The 24,727-nt window shown below is 38.4% G+C and overlaps 1 long non-coding RNA gene across 3 annotated transcripts in view; it reads left to right on the forward strand.

Moving 5' to 3' along the window:
• LOC140623984 (uncharacterized) overlaps window positions 1-24,727 on the forward strand; it is a 47,155-nt gene that overhangs the window by 13,099 nt on the left and 9,329 nt on the right. For all 3 annotated transcript variants that reach the window (XR_012023552.1, XR_012023553.1, XR_012023554.1), the window contains exon 3: window positions 4,403-4,655. This is a non-coding gene — a long non-coding RNA (uncharacterized lncRNA). The remainder of the gene's footprint in view (window positions 1-4,402; window positions 4,656-24,727) is intronic.

Below are 24,727 nucleotides of genomic sequence, written 5' to 3' on the forward strand. Positions count from 1 at the left end.
TATTTTCAGTACAAGAAAAGACATTCTACATTATATATTAACTTCCTGTTTTGACAATTAAACACCATGTGCTGCCATCTAAAACAAAAGTGAAAAATTCAGGATTATTTATAATTATACAATTATAGGATTTCTGGTTATATGGGTATAATATTATAGGTGATAGCTTTTTTGTGGGGAACTTAGGATTATATGGAATGCAAACATCCAGAAATCCCAAAACAATGTTGCTTATAGTGTTAGACAAGGAAATTTAATGACTAGAACAAAAAAGTCAAACTTAAGTATTATTTTAGTGTTAGCATTTCCCCTGAATTCTTATTGTTCATATTAGATAAACTATAAATATATAACAAATACCCATCCTTTGTTAGTTGTAATACTTAATTGAGTCAGGATAACCCATTCTCTAACCATTTGGATACATAAGCAATTACTGACATGTGAGACCAATAGATTCAGTCAAGTGTTCATTCTTTCATTTCTGATAAAGAGAAAAGCTTTAAAGTTAATTCAGATTTTCAATTTTGAACCCCTACTACTGGTTCCATATTGCTTTGGTAACAAAGCAATGGGTCACTGAAACCATCCTTAGAACACCATGGTGTGGGGAAACACTGAGCTATTTAGCATTTGTTGGAAATGTAGAGTCATTTTTCTGATCAGTCAATATGTCCTAAGAAAAAAAATCTTAGAATTTGAATTTGGAACAACTTGAAATGAAATTCACAGTGGTAGAGCCTTCACAAAAGCTTCATCGGTACATTAAAATTTTAGTGTGCATTCTGACCTGCATTGTGAAATCATTTCCAATTCCATAACGTAATAAAGATAGCATTTTATTAGTAGGTCCTACTCCTGGCCTCAGCAATACAGGATATGGAGGAAGTGATGTACTACTTTCAGGAAAGACCCTCAGATCACTCCACTTGGAACTGATTTCAAAGTTTCTTCTGCTGTGGTGTCACTCCATAGTTTTCTTGTGTTGGAAGATAATCTACCATCAGCCAATTAGAAAATGGGATCTTGGGATGCCTGGGTGGCTCAGTGGTTGAGCATCTATCTTTGGCTCAGGGCATGATCCCAGGGTCCCCAGATGGAGTCCCACATATGGCTCCCTGTGGGGAGTCTGCTTCTCCCTCTGCCTGTGTCTCTGCCTCTCTCTGTGTGTCTCTCCTGAATGAATAAATAAAATCTTTAAAAAAGAAAAGAAAATGGGATCTTAAACTGCATTTAACACTCATACCTATTTGGAATCTTGTGCTAAATTTAGTATTATTTTGCCTTGTATATGCATTTATTTACTTCCTCTTAGGAGTTTTATCACATTTCTTTGTGGACAGAGACTATATCTTATTTACTCATGTATCCCATTACATGAGTAAAAAAACAAACTCAAAACATCAGTTTGTATATAGAAGGTACATAATGAATACACAATATAGGAGGTGTTCAACCTATTTTTATCTTATTTAATAATTTACTGTTCACACTCTGTAAATTAAAAAATATTAAATAAAGGTAAAATAGATTATTGCCAGGAAATATTTTTCTGTATGACATTAGTCTATAATTTAGGGACTTAAAAGAACCATTTATTTAGCTCATGGCTCTGCTGCCTACAATTTATGCTGGACTCCACTGAGTGGTCTTGGTTTGTACATGCATCTGCAGCCAACTGGCAGGCCACTGAGGATTGGCAGATTCAGGGAGATCTCAGCTGGGATGATTAAATTCTATGAAAAGTATCCTTTAATTCTGTGAAAAGTTTTATCATCAATTTTGGTGGCTTGTATGTTCAAGGATTGTTCCTATCACTGTGCCAAGAAGAAGCAAAGGCTTAGCATGGTCATATGCTCCGCCAGCAGCCTTGTCCTCCACTCCAACCTGGATATTTCAGTGCAACACTGGACAGGTGTTGAAACCACAGCTAGGTTCTAAAAGAAAAACAAAGAGCAACTATCTGCATTGTCTGCACCAAGATTCACAGACACCATGTTTACATATTTCTTGAATATTCCACACTGCTTCCTGCCACAGGCCTTAGTTGCTTGGAAAGGTCTCCTGTCCACACAGGAGACTTCTATTTTGCTTTCAAAGGTTGTAGTTCCCACAATCCTTTCCCGGCGCTAAACTATAAAAATATTTATACAATGGACTATTACCTAGCCATAAAAAAGAATGAAACCTTGCCATTTACAATGACATGAATGGGGCTAGAGAGCTTTCTGCTAAGTGAAATGTCATAGAAAGACACATACCATATGATTTCACTCAATAGTGGAATTTAAGAAGCGAAACAAATGAGCAAAGGGAAAAAAAGGAGAGAGGCAAACCAAGAAACAGAATCGTAACTACAGAGAACAAACTGATGGTCACCAGAGGAGAGGTGAGTACAGGGATGGATGATGGGGGTTAAGAGTACACTTGCTGTGATGAGCACCGGGTGTTTTATGGAAGTGTTGAATCCCTACAGTGTACAACTGAAACTAATATGACACTGTATGTTAATTAACTGGAATTTAAATTAAAAAAAGAAAGAAATTTGTGCTGTTGTATACTGTCCCTTCAGAGCACTGATCTCTGTTTGTACAACTGTGTGATGATTTGATTGAGACCTGTCTTTCACAGACTAAAAGCTTCTAAAGAGCAGAGCTACTCTGTCATTGCCTCCCATTGCATTCCTGTTGCCTCACGAGCGCTCACCTCATGGTGGTGCTCACCATGTCTCAATTGAATAAATGTTAAGGTAAGAGTAATTAAATGTGGGTTTTTAAGAAAGAGGAAAGTTCTTTTAATATTTCTAAATTATGCACATTAAACATTTTGAGGCTGGGAAATCAGGTACTCTCGTTTCCAGAGGGCAGAGATGATGTAAAAAGAGTCTTCCATGTTTTGCCCCAATCTGCTTCCAGAATGGGGCCAACAGATCACCCAGAAAGGAGACAATGTAGTTCTTTCTCAATGATCACCTAGACTTAGCCTCCAGCTTCTCCCTGAATCAGAGCCAGCTGTGGTGGTGGCTTTTGAGATGCACAGGACTTTCCTATGAGGTCATTACTGATGGAAACTATCAACACCTCTGCCCCTTAGGGAGGGTAAGAAGTCAGCCCCACTCAAATAAGCAATCCTCAGGCTCCTGCCTCAGAAACACTCCCTGGCTCCTACCACAGATGTTTTTGTCTGAGGGACAGGATAAAGGATGACACTGAGGGGTGAAAATCAGAACAGACCCGAGGCAGCTGCATTGAGAAAGGAATCATCGAAGAGTTTCCATGTGTCTTAATACCACACATTTTATCTTCCCCTCCACTTAATTTAGTGAAACAATGAGACGCTGTTCCAAGTAGGTCCTAGTCTCTACCAGGCAGGTATCAGAGACTGGTCACTCATCCCATCTCCCACAGAATGGAAACTACTAGATCATAAAATATTTTTTAGCCTACAAGTGCCAAGATATCAGTTTTCAAGACTAGTTTATTCTACAAAAATAATCACTGTGTAGTTCTAGATATTATCATTTTTGTGTATCAATCAACAGTTGTGAGCAAATGGATATAGAGACAAAGATCATCAAATAATACAAAGTGCATAGGTGAGACGATAGAATTCCTTATGAAAACTACGAACAAGGAACACATTTCTCTGGTTTTCCTGCCATCTTGATTTCCTCAGTGAGGAGTTTATGATGGTCTGAGATAACCTAGCTAAACATGGGTTCCAGTAAGTGATTATAAAGGAGCTATCAGCTTTATCCAACAAGCATTTACTGCACTCTTACTGTGTTCTGGAAACCATGCTCTGCAGGAGATCTAAAGTGCTATAGGGTATTCCCTGATCCTAAGGAGTTTACAGTCCAGCAGAGCTGTTTGTCAAATGGTGGGTGCAATGAGGCCAGTCTGGGCAAAAAGAATGACAAAGAAGATGCCATACTGCTTGAAAACATAATCACAAATTGTATTTGGCAAAGAACTTCTAAGAACATTAACAGAACAGGAGTATTTACGAAAAGGAAAAGGCTCATACTACTTACTACAAGCAATCTTCGAGAAGCAGTAAAAGAGAAGCTGGCATTTTGGGGAAAGTAGAATCTTAGAAACTTTTGGAGGACCCCTTTGAAGTTTTGGTGAGGGGTGGTTCTGGTTAGTGTTTCCACAGTGAGGCTAAGGGACAGGTTATGAAGACAGAATCAGGGAAACTTGTACCTCAACCACTCTTCAAATTCGATGGCTCAAAGAGGAGGCTGTGACCCTGGTAAAATCGGAACACACCACAGGTGTTTCTAGGGGCCAGAAAATGCAGGATTCAAATAGCTTTTCTAGACTGAGAACAAAATTATTCACTATTATTATTTTCGAACAGTGTGACAGTATAAAAATGTAATTTATTTTCCTACTCTAAGCGATAAAGAACAAAAGTGAGTGGGCAGTGAAAGACAACGCATGAAAGCATTAAAGAGGAGAGAGCAATGAACTCCTGCTCAAGAGAAAAATCGCACCTCAGTGACAAGCCTGCTGTGCAAAAGCCCATTTAGCAAGAATAGCCCAGACCTTCATTTCAAGTTTTATCAGAAGCCACTGGTCCTAAAGTATCACTGGCGCCTACTGAATTTTCACCAGGGACCTAACAGAAAACATCTGTTCTCTTACTTAAAAGTAAGTCAATTGATTAAATCAATGTTTGCTTTCTTTCTTCTATTAGAAGCATAACTATTTCTCTTTTTCTTCTCTCCGGGCTCCCCTAATAACTTACTTCTGCTTGTGAGTCAAAAATCTGTGTTAGAGGTGTGTCTCTTTCTATGCCTACATGGGGAAACATACCACAGGTTAAGCTGAAATCAGGTCAGAAATCCACCGATGTAAACAATTTGGTAATGTTTCATATGTACCTTGAAAGTTGATATAACCCCATAAGATGACCTCAAGCAGCAGATGCCTATGTGAGTGTGTATGTGTGTGTGTTTATGTGTGAATACACAAAATTCTCACTGCCTTGAGAAAATACTGACCAGAAAATTGAGCTTTTATTTTGAAATTTGACCTTCATGTTTAAAACCATCTGAAGTTTTTTTTAAAAAATATATATATATATATAATTTTATTTATTTCTTTGTGAGAGACACAGAGAGAGAAGCAGGTTCTCAATGGGGAACACAATGCAGGACTCAATCCCAGGACCTGGGGATCATGACCTGAGCCTAAGGCAGACCCTCAACCGCTGAGCCACTCAGGTGGCCCCCTCTTTTTATTAAGATTTTCATTTCAGAGTTTTTACAAAGGAGATTCCATAATGTGAGTGGATTGGGTATGTTTTTTTGTTTTTTTGTTTTTTTTTTTTATTTTTATTTATGATAGTCACACAGAGAGAGAGAGAGGGGGGCAGAGACACAGGCAGAGGGAGAAGCAGGCTCCATGCACCGGGACCGGATCGCGCCCTGGGCCAAAGGCAGGCGCTAAACCGCTGCACCACCCAGGGATCCCGATTGGGTCTGTTTTTAAGTTGAGGTTCTAACCTTGGTGATAAAACTTCTGTAGCCAGGATCCATGGTGCCTTAATAGGACTACCTTCCTATATCAGTATCCACTAAACAACAAGATCCATAAGAAGCAATACTCAGGGAACAAAAATTAAAATAGCAGCTAACTACAGGGCATGGTTGCAGTCATTCCCAGAACAAACCCTTGTCCAGCACTTACAGCATGCCAAGTGCTGTCCTAGGCCCAAGGGATGTATGGATAAATGGCATGAGTGTTTGCCATAAAGGATCTCACAATCTAATAGGGAAGAGAAATAAACCTCAAGTCACAATGTCCTGAGATAAATGCTGTGCTAAGGGATATATAAAGTGACATGAGATAACAGGCAGGGGGAATAGCTCTGCTTTCTGAGAAAGTGGAGGGGGCCTCACGGAAGATTCCAGACAGGGAGTAATAGTTGAACGAGACCTCAAGGAGGATAAGCCCCACAGCTCATGTATTTCTCTGGCATATTTCAATGAATTGGCAAGTCGCTTCACCATTTTATTCCTCAGATTCTTCATCAACTAGCCAAGAGAAGTAAGTTGTGTGTTTAAAACACATGTTGAGAAAAGCCTGTTCCACCCCCACCCCCCAAGCATGGTATATGTGGAAGGGAGATGACAGGCATGTGAATTTGGGAGTTGGGGCTAGGATGAGAGGAGTGAAAAGAAAGAGGAGTATGGCATCCTCAGGATGGAAAGAAACAGTTCCACATGCTATTTTCCCCCTTCTTTCCTTTGTCATTTTAGATTCACAGGCAGCATCAAAACCACTGGATAGGAAAATGAAATTATATGACTAGTTACAATGTCCCTCTTATTTTTGTCAATCAGTAGGGCATGTAATGTACATCGTGTTTTAAAAGTGAGTAAAAATTATCCTAGCATTCATGCTTAGAAAATTATATAACAACATATCATATATATGACATATACATGACACTACATGTTATACTAACAGATGGCAGAAATGCACAGGAAATCCCAGGTCAGCCAGCTGGTAAGAAGAGCACCCAAAACCTCTGGAGAGGTTGGGTGAATAATACTGAACACATATGGTTGCTGTGGGGATTAAGTAAACAATGGATGTTAAGTACATAGAACTTTGCCTGGTACAGAGTCTGCAAATAGTTGTTTTTATTGTTGTTGCCTGTCCCCATCTAAAAATAGAGCTAATAAGAAGGGAAAAGTTCTGTTCAACCTTGTCATCATCTACACAGGCAAACTGAGCTGATGAGCGAAATAGGAGGAGGACAAATGTAAAAACTTCCAGGCCTATCTCTCTATTCCCAGTGCCCCAAAGGGTTGATGGCAATATGTGACTCTCAGGAGGCCTTGGGGACTGCCAACCAGCCTGAGATCCTGACTTGGCAAAATCTTTTGGTAGGTGTCATACAAGGAAGGAAGGAAGGAAGGAAGGAAGGAAGGAAGGAAGGAAGGAAGGAAGGAAGGAAAGAAAGAAAGAAAGAAAGAAAGAAAGAAAGAAAGAAAGAAAGAAAGAAAGAAAGAAAGAAAGAAAGAAAAAGAAAGAAGAGGGAGGGAGGGAGGAAAGAAAGAAAGAAGAAAGAAAGAAAGAAAGAAAGAAAGAAAGAAAGAAAGAAAGAAAGAAAGAAAGAAAGGGCAACTTAGAAAAAAATATTTTAAGAAAAGTTCCACAAAAGGGAAAAATATAAAGGAAGCAAAATGAAGAAACACATATGAACCTTGTCAACTGCTGTACCTATGGCTACATGTTGGCCAACTGTTAGGAGTGCTGGTACAAAAGGGAATAACACATCGGTCGTGATCCCTGCCCAGAAATAATATAAAACACAATGTAGAGACATACTGGCTTAATTTGTTGAAGGATCTTGGAACTAAAACAGGAAAGAAAATAGTTGTTTCCCTCATTGGAATGCCCCCAAAAGAGTCTGCGGTAAGTATACCACCACCCTGGCATCTATCACAGAGCCTTTGGTCATCTCGACAGGGTGTGGTGACACTTGATATGAGCACAGCTAAACATGGGGATGCACATGACAGAAGAAATGTAAATGAAAGGAATTTTGTTTTTCACATCAGTGTCCGATGTGGAGAAGCCAGACCAAGAATGAGATAAAATATTATAATCTGAAAAAGAAAGATGGCAAAGTCAAAGCTTGGGATGCCATCAAAGCCAAGCACAGTAGGAGAGAAATTTCAGATACATAATTCATACATGGAACTAGAAATAACAAAAAAAGCTGATCAGAGCTTCTGAAAAAAAGCCAAATCACGAAATCTTGAGCCATTCAGAAAAGTTCTTACTAAAGCCTTATCCAAAAGCAACCCTTAAAACATATGTTCCAGAAATTTGATGATTTATTCTCCCAGCATATATTAAGGACTATTATGCACCCAACATATTTCTTAGTTCTGGGAGAGGATCTCCAGCCTTGTAGGAACTTACAGGTCAGGTGTGGGAGACAAGAGACCCACATTCCACAGCCTGGGTGGTTTCGATAAGGAACGCATCTAGATGAAGTCATACGGTAGTTAGTGTACACTTCTGATGAAAGAAAAGATGAAGATCAAGAAACAAAACTAAAGGGCAGCACACACAGCTGAAGGGCTCAAGAAAAGCTCTGCTGAGGAGAGGGAAAGATGTGGTCTCTAAAATGTTAAGTCTGACATATCACCATCCTGTATTTCAAAGCTTTGAACACTATAGAAAATCGTTGAGTAAATAAAGAACTTGTAAAAGGAACTTATAACTATCAAGTCTCCTGAAGACATGGGATGCCCTGGCTGGGTTCAGATGAGTATATAAGCTATTCTCTTTCTTACTGACCTTCAGCTTCACAAGAGATGCCAAACTAACATTACTAGTAATCATATTTGGGGGAAATAATCCTTCTTAACAGAGCTTGTATGCATGTTAATGGATATGTGTATTGCCAGAAAATTGGGCAGATGTTATTCTGTCTCTTTTCCAAATTTATTCCTTCAAATTGGATCCTCTATCCAATTCGTCTTCAAAAAATGAGAGGAATGAAGGAAAGAAGGAGGAAGGGAGGGAGTTAGGAGGGAGACTATATGATTACAAAGGCAAAAATTTGATGAAAAATGGAAATGAGAGAATAGCTATTCCTCCAGAAAATAAAAATGCAAGAAAAGACTTTTTTCCTTGGGTATTTCTACAAGTTGGGTGTTTCTAAGCACAAGCACAGGGTTTAAGAGATGAGAAAGGGTCCATAGAAAGATTGGCTAAGTGAAAGATGTGCTGGAAGCAGGCCCAGGAAAAACAAGTGGTTGCAGTTTTAGTGGTTTACCTGAAAGGACAATGGGATGTACTCAAGTATTCTAAGGAAAATAATCGGGGAGGACAGGCTGATGAAAGCCCAGATCCCAGTTTAGGCAGAAAGTGTGGGAAAGGAGGAAATAAAGAGGCATGTGAATACTTCTAGGAAAAAAATCATCTTATTTTAAAACTCTGGTCAAAATACCTTTGTGCAGAAATGAAAACAACTTTTAAGAATTATATAAGTGCCCAGGAGTTAAGATTAGGGATATATATATATGAAACATAAGCCCACTGAAATGTTTATAAGTTTCATATATATGTTATATCTGTGTTAAAGCTTAAAAACTATTACTGAATGTACTCTTATAAATTAAATAGCAGGGGAAAAGCTTGAAAGTCCTATGATGAACTAAAAAAAAATTTTATGAGGATTACCTTTTTGCTTCCCTATTCAGTCAGCATATAATCAAAATTTGTAGTTTTTGTACTGAAATTCCTGGGAAACCTCGGCATTCACAATTATATTTCTGGTTTGTTTTTTAGGAATATGTGAACACACATATGTATGTGTATTCATATATAATCACTAGGCAATGGGGAGATAATTGGTACCAGGAATAAAGATCCTAAACTGGATCTCTGTGGATTTAGAGTTTGGGAAATAATCCGGAGGATAAGATCAAGGTAGAGAGCTCCTCAAGAACTTTTATCCACAGTTAGAATCCCAGAATTTTAAGTTTTCCATGAGCCTTAAAGATCATCTAGCCCACTTATTCCAAAATTGTGCTGCAAAAAAACATAAGAACCCAAGATTATGCCTCAGTGATATATAAATAATTAAATGTCTGACATGCAGACAAAAATCTCTAAACTACCTAAAAAACATGTTCCTTACTTCTATTTTTATATTTTCAAGGTTCTTTTTTTTAACTGTAAGATTCTTTTTGTAATTTCATTTTTTAAAAGAGTTCTGCAGCTAAAAAAGTAGGAAAATTCTCAATTCAGTCCACTGTCTCATTGGATAGGTCAAAAACATTAGACCCAGAAAAATAAAATAACCTCCACAGAGGCTCAGCACCAGTTAAATACATAGTTAGGACCACATCTTAGTTTGGTTTCTTTTCAAAGCAGATTCCAAGACAAAGACTGGGGTGCAGGTAGTTTCTTTGAGAACTGATCCAGAAGCAGGAGTGAGAGAACTGGGAAAGTGAAACAGGAAAGGGAAAATCCATTATAGGTTGTGTTAGTGAGTGGGTTAGCTCTATGGGTAACCCAGGCTCAGTCTTGTTGGGGACTGTCTGAGAAACTATGTAAGACATGCTCCTGAGCATTCCCACCATAGAACTTGAAGAAAGAACATCTTTCTACCACCTCCCATGCCCATTGATTGAGGGTTGTCCTTGGGGGCCTTAATTCCTCTGCCCTTCTAAACAGCAGAGAAGACTCCCAGGGCTCCAGTGAAAACTCTCAGATGAGCTGCAGAGAGTAGGAGGTGAGAAGTAGTTAGCATACTGGAAATCATCCATCACACCTGCAAGTGAACTCAAGAGAGCCCGGGAATATGGGATATGGCATAAACAAGTTTAAGAAATCCTGAAATTATTTCTTCAAAGCATAAAATGATGATTGGATCCCTGGCGTTCTCCAAACCCACCTGACTCAAACCCACCTCTTTTCATTCCCAAAGCCTTGTCTCACTGATAGAAGACTAAAGAAATCTGTTTATACTGTACTGCAAAGGGCTTTTATTTTTTTCATCAAGCAGTCCTTTCTGATGAGCTATTTTCAGACACACAGTGACCAACACTACCAACACTTTCCAGGATGCCACAGAGCAAGTGTGATTTCATATACATTTTACTTACAGATACATTTTACTGTTTCAACATCAGTCTGTTGAGTGCTTCTTGAAAGAGGGATCTAGGATTTCATCAAATGAAAGGAAATTAGGTGATAACAGGGTTCCAGTCAACGTTTTCCTTCCAAAAGACTATTGTTACGTGACAGAGCCAAGGCAAAAGAGTTCTGAGAGATTCCTCCAGGGTAAACAGAGCTGAAAAGCTCAGTGTGAGCTGTACATGGCTTCAGCCTATGCATCATACCAAAGACTGTAACAGAGAACCCTTTGGGAAATTGCAGCTATTAGGGATGACAAAGGAAAGTGAAAGGCAAGGCAATTAGATGAGAGGACTCCTAATAATGAGAATGACACAGCAACTGTCAGTTCCTTTTCTCACTTTATCTAAGATACTGGTTTTTTTTCCCCATGATTGATGCTAATGCCAAAATATAAGCACACAAATATTTTCCAGTCCCTGCTCCACCAATAATTTTATAACTTCTTTCTCAGGATTTGGGAACTATTTGCACAATTTTTAAAATATGTCTTGGAAATGTCTTCTATTTTCAAATTATTATAATTTAAAATAATTTGGGTTTAAGTCATCATGAATTTTTAAAAGTACTCTGGGGCTTAAATATTGTAGAGGAATAAGATTCACAGGATCTTTTTCAATAATATAAGTCATCTTAGAGTTACAGAAGATTGTGTATTCTAATTCAATATGTATTTACAGCACAAACTCTCATTCCCATATGGAGAATGCCTGAATTCTTATGCCTGAATTTCTGGATTCACCTGTACTTTCATGTAGCAAAGTCTATTACGGAAGCTACTATGAGAACAAATGTGTTCTCTGACAGACACTGTGTTATGAGCTGAACTCAAGGTATTTGCTGAATTCAAGGAACTCATTGATATTATTTCCCACTCTTGTCAGTGTAACATATTTATCAACAGCTTCAATATCGGAAGGCATGATTCCAGTTCTGTAATAGATACAAAAATGGATCAGGAATAATATTTGTCCCCCCAAAAAGTTACAGCCTAATAAAACCAAAAGGCCCTTAATATAAGATATGGTGTGCTTTATGACTGAAGTACTATAAACAGATGGTATAGGAGGTCAAATATAAAACTGTTTGTGATGTGGAATGAGAAATTAATCCTTTGGTGGAAAAAGTGTTAAAAAAAAAAAAGAAAAAAGTAGAGAGCCTTGGAAAACTCACAACTACATTCAAAATTCTCTTGCAGTCATGAATCACTAAATTGCTAACTTTAATTTGTTCTCTGGAAGACTGCCTGAACCCTAATAGTATTTGGCTCTATACACTTGACTTTCTGTTTGCCCCAGAGCTCTATCTCTTTCTGCCTCTAGGCTTTAACCATAAAGAGCCTGAAGAACTGACTTGAGATTGGTCCAGATCATTTCAGGTTTACAATCCATACTGACTTGCAAATACTCTCTTGTCTTCCTTAGCATGAGTCACAGAAAGCAGTAAATTCAATGTGTTTTGAGGCTAAATTAGTTTTAAGGCTAAAAAAGCACAGACTCTGCACCAATGGATTGGGGTCAGATACAGGGATGAAACAAAATTTTCTATTTTATTAAAAGTGCTACATGCCTGGAGGATTTTTTTTTTCTGCATTGTTCTCTTGTGAAAAATTTTCTTAAAGAAAATATTCCAATAGTTTGGGTGAAAGGCATTTCAGAAATGCTGTTGAATCAAATTGAATGTCTCTTAGACTTTCTAGAGGAAAATAATGTAAAGAAAATATCATTTGAAAACACTTATCACATAATCTGAAGGGAAATAAAATATAATAATAATTAACATGTATTATATCAGGCAGTGTGCTAATTAATCTTTTTTCATGTATCCCTTTTATCAATCATTCTAACAACCCTGCGAAATAGTTACTCTTATAATTACCATTGCACAAATGAAGAAATGGTGGCTAAGAAAATTTAAGTAGCCTGGTGAGTGCTATGGGAAGCTGGGATTTGAACTCAAACCTGTCTGATCTTAATCTTAATCACTGTTAACAGTCTCAAAATCCATTAATCCCTTCTGGTTAGTAAACTAAATATGGGATTTGTGAGCACAGATATACATGGACATTAACATGCCAAAGAACAACATTATTAGATCAAGCTATGATGTTGCTTTTATCACAAGCCATATTTTGCCTGGCTTAATCAACATTAATATGGAGTAACTGATCCTGAAAATTACTTTAGTAAGGCTGTACATGAAATGTTTTCATGTAATCACCATGGAGAAAAGTAGAAAATATCAATGGCAGAAAACATATTACTTGAAACATTTGTGGGATAGAAGCATTATGTACTCAGCTTAACTGAGAACAACTTCATGTATATATTGAGTGCAAATAGAAAATAAAGGCAAATGCCCTGATTAATCTCTAAATTTACAAGCACTTCACCAAAATGAGCCTAAAAGTTCCTGATAATGTGGATAACACATTGCTATGTCTACCTTGTATGGAGAATGTATAAATACCTGCTATTCAAATATTTTGAGTTGCTTTGGAAAGAAATAAGGTAAAACATTAATATTAAAAGGATACTTTAAAAATTAGAATAATAAGAGTTATTGATTACAAAAAATATATAGTAAATCCCTTCCAAGAAAAGCTCTGCAAGCACAAGACCCTGGTTTTTTAATACTTTTGCTTGTCTTTTCTTTTTAATATTTTATTTATTTATCATGAGAGACAGAGAGAGAGAGAGGCAGAGATATAAGCAGAAGGAGAAGCAGGCTCCCTGTGGGGAGCCCGATGTAGGACTTGATCCCAGGACCTTGGGATCTCAACCTGAACCAAAGGTAGACACCAAACCACTGAGTCACCCAAGGGTCCCTACTTATGCTTGTCTAATGCAGAGTGGAGGGGTGGTGGAGAATGCTCTCTTACTTGATCAAATGTGATATTTAAAATATTTAGTTAGTGAAAGGGAATAGAAGGGAAGGGAGAAGAAATGAGTAGGAAATATCAGAAAGGGAGACAGAACATAAAGACTCCTAACTCTGGGAAACGAACCAGGGGTGGTGGAAGGGGAGGAGGGCGGGGGTGGGGGTGAATGGGTGACGGGCACTGAGGGGGGCACTTGACAGGATGAGCACTGGGTGTTATTCTTTATGTTGGCAAATTGAACACCAATAAAAAATAAATTTATTAAAAAAAATATTTAGCAACTAATATGGCAGGCATCAAGCAAATTCAAGTACCCTAAAGTAACAAGATCTCCAGAGGGCATTACTTTGCTATGTGTTATTTCATGGCTGAATGGAGGAGTGGCGAGAGTCCCTGTGAGGGGCTGCATGGGTTGGGTCAGCAAGGAGCTGCACAGGGAGATGGAGCAGTGAGCTATTTGTAATTATTTAAATGGTTTTACTACCAGTATCGACACACTGTGTATACCAATTAGATGTTATCATCCCAAGTTGTTTTAAAATAAGGCAATATATATGGACAAATATAGACATTGGAAAAAACATTTTTTAACATATTTTACAGTTTGATACAGAGGACACCAAAAAATTTAAAAAGCATTATTATAATGATGCAATTCTAACTTGTCCATATTTACTAATTTTTCTACTTTTCCACCAGTCTACCCTCCACATACCCTTTAAAAATCAAAAATACAATTTCTATAATGAGGGTAGCAAGAATAAACTAATATGCCCCCAAAATATTTCTCAACAAATAAATTTTTAGTAAATGAAGTATACATAACTAATGCTTCAAGGCCATTATAGCAGTTGACTAGGGATACCTAAAACTAAGAATGGAAACTTGGAATCATGGTTTTTCAGCCTATGGCTTAAGCAGCAAATCCTAGAAAACCTGTGGATACATTTTCTTCTGCTTCTGTATCTCTACTAATTCTCCAGGATTCTGTCCACTTCATCCCTATCTTGTTACACCTCAGAGTTCGAGTCTATTTTCTTCTTCTAGGTCACCAGCTAAATAGTCATATCTCACAAAAGTATGGAATTTCTTGTGATTTGCCCCCAGTCCTGTGGTCTTGGGAGAAAAAAAAATCTATGCAACGGAAGTTAGGATTTATCTCCTCACCTTCTATTCACCAATCATGGCCACGTATGTCCCTGAGTGCAGATGGTCCTAAGGAGAAGAACTGATGCTCAGTTTCACAATATGTGCATATGAAAAAAATGTGAACCATGTACATATTCATAATCCAGGTGATGTTCACAGACCAACCCTAGTCCCTTCCCTTGCATGTGCACTCACACACACCCACACAGCAATAAAACCATTTAAATGCAGAAGGGCACAATTGTAAATTCAGCTGAAACTTACTTTTTGGCTGTGGGTCAAAAGAGGACTTGGAAAGCCAACCCAAACAAAATGTATTCAGATGGATCACATCCTTCTTCAGAATACTACAACAGTTTGGCTTCTCTTTACTCATTCCTTTTTTCAAGTTTTTATTTAAATTCCAGTTGGTTAGCATGCAGGGTAATATTAGTTTCAGGTGTAGAATTTAGTGATTCATCACTTCCATACGCTACTCAGTGTTCATCCCAACAAGCGTTCTCCTTCATCCCCATAACCCATTTAGCCCATCCCCCATCTATCTCCCTTACAGCAACCTTCAGTTTGCTCCCTATGCTCAGATTCTATTTCCTGGTTTGCCGGCCTCTTCCTCCCTCCCTCTCTCTTATTTTCATATGTTCTCTTTACTCATTCCTGTATGTGGTTCTCTGGAACCTTACCATGACCAAGTTATAATACCAGAGAAAAGGAAGCAGTCAGGGAAAACAAGGAGGTGTTGAAAACTGCAAAACATCTTTGTAGAATTACAAATATCACCCAGATTTAAGAACCCTGTCTACTATAGAAACAACCCTCTTCTGTTGCTCATAAAATGAGGACAACAATGCCTCCCACATTAAAACCTCACTGCCTAAGTTTACAGTCAGAATACCATGCACATACTGCCCTTGGAGTTCGTGAAATGTGTGGAGACTGGAAGATCTGCATTGACAGTGCATGAACTGCTTTCAGTTTTGTTTTCCAAATTCTCCACCATCTATGGACTTGACAAGTTACTATATTGTCAAAGTCATGAATACAAAAGAAAAACAGCAACAGTAATCGTTTCAAGAAGTTTTGAGCCCAGGACAGTTCTTATCTGTTGGGAAGACAGATGAGCAGCCACCAGCTGCAGCTCTGGACAATTAACCCAGTCTGCACCGCTGGCAAGGGAGCATGTGGCTGCTGCTGCCCAGAGTGAACGCGGAGACAAGTCATCCCATTCACTCCTCACCTCCCACCCCGGTCTCATCCCAATGATTTCCAAATCTCACCTCTCTCCTCCTTTCCATTGTTACTCCACACTGGGGTTATCTGCTGTGACTACCTTATGACCAGCTGCTATGAACCTCTGTGTACATATTACCATTTCTCCTGCTGTTGACTGGCTAAATTACTGCACATATGCAGTAGATTTTTTTTGCCAAATATGTCAAAATTCTCTTTAGGAGAGCTTGCTGGGGACTTAATCTGGCTATCATGGTATGATTGCATAAAAAGATGTTTGCTTTTTCTATCACAGGCAATGGGAGCTAGTTACTGAGCCTTCTGCACCTCTGGTCAGGGGCTTGGTGGTCCAAATAGTGACAGAGCTGCTTTTGGTGAAAGGGAAATTACATTTCAATAGTCATCTCTCCTTCCACATTATCTGTTCCCTGATATCCACTCAAATAGGCCCAACAAACATAGCTGAAATAAACCTCTTTAAAGGAGCTCACTTCAAAGTAGGGGAAAAGTGAGACACTGATGTGTTCTTCAGCGTTAGTGACCATGTATCTGATCAGCCCCAGAACATGGGCTTGTGAGAAATGGGTATGAAAGTAGCAGTGCAATTCACTGTGTTAAACAGACTGCTCTCCAAACGCCGCAATGGCCAATTTAGTCTAAAACACCATGTGCAGGGTGGATAATAAAAACAGGAAAGCTGGGACTTCCAGTGGAATGAATCTCTGTAAAAGAGTCATAGCCTGAGGAAATCATAAAAAGCAAAGCCACTTCACTGTGTTATTTATTCCATACTAGCATCTTCCAGATAAAAAATAGAGTGAAAGAGAAAGGGGAGAAACAAGTATGGTTGAGCCATATAGGCCAACATTTTTAGACTTTTTGTTTAAATACCTGTGAGTTCCCTACAAAGCTGCACTCAGAATCTCTGCTATCAGTGGGCTCCCCTAGCCACTTAACTACAAGTCACAAGTTTCGCTATATGTCACTTTTGACACAAATTATATTAAAATGATTTATTTTGATGATTTAAGAGTTTTTTGGTATTTCTTACACTGAGCAGTATCTTAAAAGAATATGTACCAATATTTCCATTAGGTGTCAGAAAATATTTTGGTCAGAAAAATGATGATTTATAAAAATGGACACAATGGAAGACAATGCTAAATCTAATATGCTCTCACATTTGTTTTATTATTAGTGAAAAAAATCAGGATTTTTTTTTTCTAGAGAGTTTTCTTTACACAAAGATTTCTTACTTAAGTATAAGCAATAAAGTGATCTTACACTCAGTGAGTTCCACAGGACGAGGGTGTCATCTCAACAGCACACTGCGTGGCACAAAACTAGTACATAATAAACTCAAAGAAATGAGAGAAAAGCAGCCCAAAACAAAATAAAACCTAATATAGCAAATTGTTTTATTTCCTCTCAAGCTTCAAAATAACCCTTTCATTGCTAAATTAAACCAAGACTTTTTTATTCCCAGTCGCTAATTAAAACCAAGTGGCAGAAACAGTACAATGGTTTTACCCATTCATTGTGAACCCACTTAAAATTTAATTAAATTGCAACAGGAAAATATTGTGCTAAAATGACCTTTTCAACTCACCTGGTTTTCATCCTGATACTAGGCCTAATTAGTGCAAGGATGCATGAACTGAGTACAACTTATTCCAAACTTCAGTCAACTGAATGGCTAACAAGTCCATTTCTATAGTATTGGATTTTGGGGGGCTTTCTTCTTTTCTTTTCTGGATCTACTGAATAAGATGTAGATTAAGAAATATCTAAATATAAACATTTGTGATTTACTTCACTGAGGGATTAGATCATTCAAAGGACAAATTTTGGCCATTGATTACAACCTGGAGATGACAATGAGAGCAACAGTTGAGGTCACCAAGAGTCCTTTCATCACAAGCATTTGCTTTTTTTCTTATTCTTCAGCTTCTCTTTGCTCCTGGATATCTTGTCCTAGTCCAGGACAAGACTTTCCGACACCAGACTGGCGCAGAACATAAACTGAATTTACAGAGCTTTGACTACAGTCCATTCCCAATGAGCTCCCAAACAACACCTTAGGGAAATTGAAAATGAAACTTGGACATCACCTGAATGACATCATCTTACTTTTTTCTTACTCCCTAAAAGTGCTCTGCCAGGAATTTAGGCAACATTGTCTGCGGATGCTGGCCTTTGTACCCCTCCACAGTTAGCCATGCCAAGTGACCTCCATGAATCAACATGGGGAATGACCTAAAGACCAGCTTTATACAGCCTTGTATTTGCATGGGCAGCAAGGTGGCGGAAATGAGTAATGTAGCGATTGAATGGGCAGATAATTTCTTTAGCCATCTGTTCCGCATATGTTCAGCAGATCATTGCTATCTTGGACCTTGCAGTTTGTGCAGATGGTATTCTCCAGAGGGAGAAAGGGTCTAAAACGAGTCAGTCCAAAGATCAGTCTTAGTATAAGAGATAATAGATAATTGCCTGTCTCACCATCTTGTAAAAATCAGTTTTCTCGTAACCAACCACTTTGAGCATGAAGTGTGAAGGTTTACAGTTGATAATTTGGATTTGTTGCTCTGTGACTCTTATCTCACACCACATCAAGTTTCAGAAGATAAAGAGACTGTTGTTTAAAGCTTCAATTTTACTAACAATGTTCACTAAGATTATTCATTTGTTTTGCAGTAAGAGTTGGACTTTTATTTCTTTTGCTTCTATAAGCGAGATTTTTCAGTAGTTCAACCAATAATGCATCCTATCTTCTTGGCCATGCTTTGAAAAAAAAGATGTGTGCTCATCACAGAAAAATGCACTACAAATGAGACCCAGAACTGGCTACTTCTTCAAGGTGCCAGGATATCTGACTTCCCAACTTTCATCATGGACTTAGCTCTCCCAGATAAAAGGAAGATAAAATGCATTAATCAAAATGCAAAGATACAGGAAAGACTCTACTAAAAGTGGGTGAAAGTGATAAGTGAATGCTGACTCCAGAGAGCTATCTTAAACTTCAAAAGATCTCTGGGAGAAGATATGAATGAGCGTGTTTCTGAGAGATCAATTCCTAATTCCAGAAGGATTTTCAGAAAAGAACACAGGAAAGTAGGAGTAGACCAGAATTCCAGAACTCTGTTCCTATATATTTTTTAGTGAAAGCTATACAGATTCAGATGAGAATGAAAGCTAAGAATATCAGTGAATGTTTGTAAAGTGATAGTATTAAGGACAAGAGAAAATAAAATTAATAAAACAACAAATTCTGGTGCAAAGTAAGCTTTGAACCATATTCTGAAGGCTTCCAAATGCAATTAGCAACATGGGGTGGTCAGGGAGAGAAAACAGACTTTCAGATGTCTCCCATCACCTCTGTGTTTCTCCATCTTTACATCCATCACACTTTATTAAAGTTGTTCAAACTCCAGCTACCCACAAAACCATAAATACCATAAGAGCAGATATAGTGACTAAGTTATTTAATTGCTAGTCTTACTTAGCAGAATACCCTAATTAATGCTTACCAAATAAATGTGGGCACAAATGTTCCTTTTGATATAAGAACCCTCAGCACACCAAATATGTAATGATTTCATGGTTGGTTATCTGTCCTCTTTGACATATTTAACTATAGCCTCCTCCACCATCACAACCAAGCCATGGCCCTGAATCTCTAACTCTGAATGATTATCCTCTAGACTTGATGCTAAAACCACCCCCCAACAATGATTGCTGATTCAAAAAGAAAGAAGTAAAGATTGATTGATTGATTGATTGATTGATTGATTTATGAGAGAGACAGAGAAAGAAGGAGAGAATATGAGTAGGTGGAGGGGTAGGGGTAGAGGGAAACAGACAGAGAGAGAGAGAGAGAGAGAATCTCAGCAGACTGCACTGAGCACAGAGCCTGACACCAGGTTCACTCTCACAACTGTGAGATCATGACCTAAACTGAAACCAAGAGTCAGATGCTCAACTGACCGAGCCACCCACAGGTCCCATGATTGCTGATTACTTCTCTCTACTGAACAACTCAGCTTAGTACTTAAAAATATTTCATCTGCTATACCTACCTAAACTACCCAGCTATCTCCTCTTTTCGAAATGGTCCTTATGCTTCCCATAAACATTTGGTGATGATGATGATATGTAGACCCTTCTCAGTGTTTTGTACATTCTCACAACAATGTTATGAAGTGAGTACTATTATCCTCAAGTTAAGATGAGGAAACAGAGACAGTCACACTGCTAGAAAGTAGTTAACACTCAGATTTGAATCCCAGTATCCTGTCTACAAACTTTGTGCTTTTCAACACTATGGTATACCTCTCTTCTAGATGCCCTAATTAGTGTCTATGACATGTATAGCACTGTGCCACTTGCCAAGATGGATTTGGAGATCAGGTGGAAATAGAGCTTATCATTAAGATGCTTAGTATGGGGAGAAAAATTTAATATAATAAGCAAACACACTGCAGAAATTAATGAATAGCTTTTAACCCAGTAATAAAGATCAGAACCAAGACTATCTCATATAACCCTTATAGAATTTTTCTTCCTCTCAGAGTAAATAAGAACTGAAATGTGGTGAGGGATTGGGATCCACACACTGGATAACCAAATCCCAAGCTTCCTTAGGGGCCACTTTAAGACTTTGTCTTATGAAAAGCTACCAGTGACTAACTCCATAGTCTTTCTTTTATTCTTAATTTCCTAAATTTTTATAGCCTCAGGCTGACTCATCCCATCACAAACCTAAGCAAATATTGACTTAGATGGTTAATGCATGGAAGTCATACAACCCTAAAAATTCATAAACATACAGAAGCAATGACTATAAAACCATCTCTTAAAGCTCTTACAATTCTCTGTACAGGAGAGCAGATATAAGTCATCACTCAATAAATGATGAATGACTGAACAACAAATGGATGGAGGGAGGGAAGGATGTGTTTTTCTATGTATATTTCTAAGTAAATGAATGGAACTTAAGAACCAAGTCAGAGAGAGAATCCAGAATAAAAGGCAAGTTGGCCTCTGGCATTATTAAAATGTTTTATCAGGTAGAAGATCTGGTGCTCTGAAATAAAGACCAGGAGCACAAGCAAATAGCACTGTCTTGCCAACAGAATAAAAGTCATTCCTCTGCCCTGATGTCTCTACACGCACATATTTGGAAGCCAGAGTCCATTTACTGGCACCCAATGCATATCTTTTCTGGAAATGATTATAGTCACAGATCCACTTTTAGTCAAAAGTGTTAGAAAATGAGAGGGAGACCATCCAGTTCTTACTTTCTCTTTGTGATGAACTGTTAAAAAGTGTTACATGTGGATGGAAGAGGGGTGAGAAGGGAAGAGACAGAACAGACTACAGGAGACCAAATAAAAAGTTCAAAGTGGCAAGCAATGCAAACTAACACTTCATCATCCCAATTTTACTCCTGCGTGTTGACTAACAAGAGTGTTGGCATTACCTGATGAGAGGTCAGCTCCAAACAGTTCAGAGTATTCTTTTAAAGTTCTTGAGGGCAGCCCCGGTGGCGCAGCGGTTTAGCGCCGCCTGAAGCCCCGGGCGTGATCTGGAGACCCTGGATCGAGTCCCACATCAAGCTCTCTACATGGAGCCTGCTTCTCCCTCTGCCTGTGTCTCTGCCTCTCTCTCTCTCTCTCTGCATCTCTATGAATAAAAAAATAAAAAAATGTAAAAAAAAAAAAAATTTCTTGAACCTAGTCTCGAGTTCAAGGATGTACAAGCAAAAACTCCAACTGTTATGATGTTTACGAAGTCCTGCTAAACCCAACCTGGTGAAAATATTAGCTAACTTTGAATGTTTGCCCAGTCTCAGTGAGCACTCTGGGGAGTTAAGAAGAAGGACCTTAAAAGCCAAAAGAATGGAGACTACACACAAGACAGAAGTTGGAGGCTTACAAACTGCACATTCTTTGAAGCGCCTCCCCCCCTTTTTTCTAAAGATTTCATTTGAGAGAGAGAGACAGAGACAGAGACAGCAGAGTGAGACAGAGCACATGAGCTGGGGGGAGCAGCAGAAGGAGAAGAAGCAGGCCCCTCACTGAGCAGGAGCCCAATGCTAGGTTCTATCCCAGCACCCTAGGATCATGACCCCAAGCCAAAGGCAGAGGCCCAAGCAACTGAGCCACCCAGATGCCTCTGAAGCTCTTTTTAAAAGAAGGTTGCCCAGGACATTCTTGTCCACTTTTAGCAGTGTCCACTTACCTAAGTAGTTGCAATAAAAATCTAAGTACTTTGTGGAGATAAGCATCTCTCCATCTGTGAATGCTACTGGGAGCAGGTCCCTTAGTTCAGCAGATAATTCAGCCCACCCATTCTTAGACCCTTCATCATTCTTATCTCTGCCGGGCAAATCCCCTGGAGCTTTCTACTTTTCTCTTCAGTTTATTAGCCTCAACACATCCTTCAGACTTTCCAGGGGCATCTTTGTAGTGTGAATTCCCAGTCAATTTATAGATTTCCCTCACCTGACACCTAAACTTAAAGCATTTAGATTTAATCATCCATTAGACATCCATTTGGTTTTTGTATTTCTGATCTCAAACACCTAAACTTAAAGCATTTAGATTTAATCATCCATTAGACATCCATTTGGTTTTTGTATTTCTGATCTCAAACTTACATAACCCAAACCAAATTCATGATTCTCACCAGCTCCTGGAAACCCATTTCTTCATCAGACTTCTACAGCTTAGTAAATGACAGTGCCATTCACTATGTCACTCAAGGCTAAAACCTACGAGTCATTGGCTTCTGGCTCACCTCTCACATTCTCCCTGCCAGTTCTGTTGACCCTACCTCTAAATGTACATCCTGAGCTCTTCTTTTCTGCATCTGCCCTGCTACAACCCTAGTCTAAGCTACTATTATCTCTCAAAGTCTTCCTAGGCCATCTCCCAGCTAACGTCATGTTGTTGTAAAGTCAATCAGAACTATTAGCTCAGTGGCCAAAATAATACCAAAGTAGGTTATTATATTTACTACAAAATCACTGTATGTATAAAAATGTGATCAACATCCTAGGGGAGAAAACCATAATTATGTTAGGGCAATCATAATTATAATAAATACTCCATGTTTTATTAAACTTTACAATAATTTCCTTATGTAAGTGGAAATTAACAGTGGTTACTGGTTAAAAATTGCACATGTACCCTGCCAACATACAGTAGCCACCATCACATACCATCTGAACTACTACTACAAGTAGCCTCATAACTAACTGGTCTCCACATTTCCACTTTTGCCTCCCCTGAGCTCTGTTTCTCATAAACCTATCAAAGTGAATTTTTAATGATGAAGAGTATGAGAATGAGTGGGCTGGATCTATCTGTTTAACTAAAGGCCCTGTTCTTAGTAGCATTCACAGATGGAGACAAGGTTCATTAGAATGTATGACTCCTGCACTTAAAATCCATCATGGCAGACACCTCCCTATTCTCTCCATCTTCCTTATACAAGAGTCTCCACCACCACCACTAAGTTTTAGGGAGTACAGGCTACTCAGCAGGAAAACTAATCTTTCTGCCTCCTATATACAAAGAAATGAGGCCATATAACTATGGCCGGGCTAATGGATATGAGAGAACCGAGGTGGATATAATCTCCAAGTGACTTAAAATGCAAAGCTACTGGGGCGCTGGGGTGGCTCAGTCAAGTAAGTGTTGGACTCTTGATTTTGGCTCAGATCATGATCCCAGGGTCATGATCTCAGAGTCATGAAATGAAGCCCCACATTGGGCTTCACACTCAATGTGGAATCTGTCTATCCCTTTTCCAGCCCCTGTGTGTTCTCTCTCTCTCTCTCTCTCTCTCTCTCTCTCTCTCACACACACACACACACACACACACACAAATAAATAACTAAAATCTTTTTTAAAAATTTAAAAATGCAAGGCCACTTGTCCTAGACTCCCTCTTTCCTCCTTCCTGTAGGTTGGAATGAAAGTATGAAGGTGAGAATCTAGTAGGGATCTTACTTGTGTTATGTCTGCTGAAAAATAGCTTGTAACCATAAGAGTCATTCAAGTATTTTTTCAATTGAATAAAAGGTAGAGAACATAGTTTCAGATAGCCTATATATCCTCTTGCACAGACACTTATTTGGATGTCCAATAGTAAGTAACATAGTACTACTATTAAGAATTCTGTGGAAATGATGAAAAAGAAAAAGGCAATATATTCAAGTTTAATGCCAAGAAAATAATAACTGAGATTCTAATAATTATGGAAGATAGGAAAAGAAATAGCCAGGTATTTTATGTTAATGATGCACACCTAGAAGTAACACAAAAGTATATTCTGTGTCCAAGACCAAGAATAAAGCACAACAGAGTCCAGGAATTGCTATCAAATGAGAACATATTCAAAACTCAGTAAAAATGGGGCACCTGGGTGATTCAGTCAGTTAAATACCTGCCTCTTGATTTTGGGTCAGGTCATGATCTCAGGATCATAGGATCAAGTCCAGAGTTGGGCTCTGTGCTCAGTGCAGAGTCTGCTTATCTCTCTCCATCCACTCCTCCCCCTGCACACTCTACGATAAATAAATAAAATCTTAAAACAAAACAAAACAAAAAAAAAACAGCAAAACCACAAAAGGAGGAAAGATCAAAGCAATTTAACATATTTTCAGGATATTATATATTAATAGACATGTAACTTGCAGAGTGACAAAGACAAGATTATTTTATTTTGCTTAAATCTTTTTAAGAGAAGGGGGTAGTTTATTGTATCACCTAACTACAATGTTATG

The sequence above is a fragment of the Canis lupus genome, chromosome 33 (assembly GCF_048164855.1).
Source record: "Canis lupus baileyi chromosome 33, mCanLup2.hap1, whole genome shotgun sequence".
Classification (NCBI taxonomy): Eukaryota; Metazoa; Chordata; class Mammalia; order Carnivora; family Canidae; genus Canis; species Canis lupus.